This window comes from Artemia sp. Qi Xiang Cuo, chromosome 6 (assembly GCF_049724085.1).
Source record: "Artemia sp. Qi Xiang Cuo chromosome 6, ASM4972408v1, whole genome shotgun sequence".
Classification (NCBI taxonomy): Eukaryota; Metazoa; Arthropoda; class Branchiopoda; order Anostraca; family Artemiidae; genus Artemia; species Artemia sp. Qi Xiang Cuo.
In genome coordinates, this window is record NC_142799.1 from 18,915,027 (window position 1) to 18,918,515 (window position 3,489).

The window sequence follows — 3,489 nt, forward strand, 5'->3', positions numbered from 1 at the left end:
AGAAATCTGGTAAATTGCATAAATCTCTTTGAAAAGGTGTATTGCCCTGTAGAAATGTTTACCTATAGGACCGGTTGAATACTATACCTACCAGAAACCTGTTTGGTACAGGGGCGTCGGAAAATTCCATATTAGCATTCTACTGATAAAGTCCAGTGCAAAATGCAAACTTGAAGGATGTAACCCAAAATACAGGTTTAGTTCTAGATGCGCTATTAACGAGATTATAACTACCACGGACATGACTATCACTTTTGATGTAGATCAAGTCAGAATAGCGTGTCATGGAACTCTCGGGTGTTGCAAGGAAGAAGAAACAGGAGGAACTACAAAACAAACGGTATGATTATGATCAATTCCAACAAAACCAGCACAGATTTTTTGAATCCAATGACGAAAACAAAATGTTCATGCTGCCCTTTAGCTTAAATGTCCATCATAAGGCTCTGTCAGACCTTTCGAAATCCCTCAAATTTCAACTACATCCCTTCTTGGAATTGGAGATCAAGATGAAAACATTTCAAGCGGCAACAAATTTATATATTTACTACGAGGAAAAGACTGGATAAAAAGATCAAAAGATTCTTCACCAGTTGATCGTACCGATTTAAATAATTCATTTCCATCAAGTTGTTTTTTCTTAAAATCATGAAGCTGGTCCGACGTTCTCTCATTTTACAATTATTATTATCATAATATCATATACATAAAACTTCAATATTAAAGCCAAAATTAATATGAAATGACAGACTAATGAGTAAAGAGTGGTACCTCAGATAATTCCCATCAAGCGAGGAGTGAGATGGTCGCCGAACTACCTCAAAATCAAACAGTAGCAATTCAGACATTTGGGTCTTCAATGTCGACAACGCAACAACAAGCTTGTTTGCTGCTGAAAGAAAAAACTAGCAGAACGAGAACTTTTTTTTAGCACGACTGGAGCTAGACAGAAAAAAGGAAAACATGAAAATAATCAAACATAATAAAAAGGAACAAAAACACACCATGATGAGATCAATTCCAATCTCTCTTTTCACTCGCGGAATATAATAATAAATCAAAATCTACGTCGCAACTAATCCATTAACTAATCCGGACACTAGACCATGAAGAAGAAGCAGATCCTTTAATTTCAAGTCATATGTCTATGCCTTTATGACACACCCGAGAAGACGTTATTTTGACTTTGATTCTGATCTCACGTGATTTGGCCAATAGCTCTCTTCTTCGGATATTCAGTTCAGGCGGCAAGTCTGTGCAGATAACGATACCACTGGCCTTACGTTTACTGACATTTCACAATATAGCTTGAATCTTATTTTTGGACCCTAACGATACAAGCAAAGGCTGATTTTGCTTACTTTTGCGTTGGCGGGAGTCAGTAATATTTGCCAAACGAGAAGTAATGCGATAGGACTTCGTTGTCAATACTGGTTCACCAATTCCTAGCTTATTCACAAAAAGGTTTTTCATATTAGCTTCAGGCGTTTCATTAGATTTTTCTTCCGGTAATCCGTGTGAATCAACAAGTTAAGCTTTCGTTCTTTTACTTCAAAAGCAAGCAATCGTTTCTCTAGAGCTTCAGATTTGAGCTTCTGCTCTTCCAATGTTGATTCTAGTTCAACTATTCGTGAATCGATGGTTGTTGCATCACTTTTTAACGACGTAACTTCCGCCAAAATTGAGTCTAGTTTGTTGGAAAACTCCACTTGAGACGCAATTAATTTGTCCACTTTTTCTCCGAATAAATAAAAAAGTTTGTCGATTGACGACTGACTGACGTATGACATCTTTAAATACTACAAAACCCGCGAAGTGAAATCTTGAATTCGATCCATGAAAAATGGTACTCTGATTACCTTAATTGGTACTTCACTAGGCAAATATCCACAAACAGGTAACACAAATGCGATTAGTCAAGCGTTGAAATCTAGTTTAAATCAAGTCAACTTTAATCCTTAGTTTCTGTCATAAATAGCTATAGTCCACTTTCGATGTTCACTCAATGAGAACAGAATGGCTACTGAGAACAGAATGGCTACTTGTTTATCTTAACCTAGGCTATCTAAAAATCCACCTGCCCAATGCCATCCTAACCTACCCTCCCACCCAACCCTTTCTAAAGCTAACTTAGCCTAAAACCTAGCATTACCTAAACTAGCTTAAGATCCTGAAAATCCTGGTTGCTATCTAAGAGGTAATTTCTAAAAACAATGTCGAAGCTCCTCCTCAAAAGTCAAGTAGCTTTTTAAACACTGTGATATGTCTAACCGTTCAACGTTATCACATAATTTGGCTTGATATGTATAATTTACGATAACATGCCGGCATATTGATTTCAGAGAATTAGAGTAATTAAAGACTAAACTGCACAGTATAGAATACAATTTCATTGTAGCTGCTTTTTCTATGGAGTATTATTTAATTAGATCTTTTAATAATTCTATATACTCAGATTTTTTTCTATTGGGATAATAGATTGATTTTTTTTGTAGAAGAGTCAGAACCTTCAAATCAAGGTTTGCTCCCGTTCCTAAGAGATACCTAGCTACGGATGTTCGTTCATTTTTCACAGCCATATGCAAAGGAGTACGATTCTTAATATCTAAAGCATCTATATGCACACCCTTTGAAACAAGTAATTCACAAATGTGTAGATCACCTTGTTCAGCTGCAGTGTGTAAAGGTGTGCAATAATCTGTAAAACTCTTCAAATTGGGGTTTGCTCCTTCTTTTAAGAGATACACAGCTACATTTGTGTGTCCTTTTTTTGTGGCACAATGTAAAGGAGTACAACCGTCATCATTAAAAATGTTTATACGTGCTCCCTTTGAAACAAGTAAGTTGCACATGTCTGTTTGACCTTGTACAGCAGCTAAGTGTAAGGGTGTATATCCACAATCCCCATGAGATCTGCAAGCCATTGAATTTAGGTCTGCTCCCTTATCTATGAAATAACTAGCTACGGATTTTTTCCCATTTTCCACGGCAATATGCAAAGGAGTACGACTCTTATTATCTAAAGCGTTTATATGCGCGCCCTTTGAAACAAGTAACTGACAAATATCTAGTTCACCATGTTCAGCAGCAGTGTGTAAAGGTGTGCAATAACCTCTAAAACTCTTCATATTAGGGTTTGCTCCCTTTCCTAAGAGATATATAGCTACAGATTTGTGTCCTTCTTTTGCGGCACAATGTAAAGGAGTATAACCGTCATCATCTAAAATGTCTATATGCAAACCCTTTGAAACAAGTAATTGACAAATGTCTATTTGACCTTGTGTAGCAGCAAAGTGTAAGGGTGTACATCTGCAATCCCCATGAAAACTGCAAGCCTTTAAATTAAGGTTTGCTCCATTTTCTATGAGATATCTAGTCTTGAATGTTTGCCCATTTTTGGGAGTAATATGTAAACGAGTACGACTCGTATCATCTAATAGCTGATAAGCTACTAAAAACAAGTAATCCAGTTCACCATGTTCAGCAGCA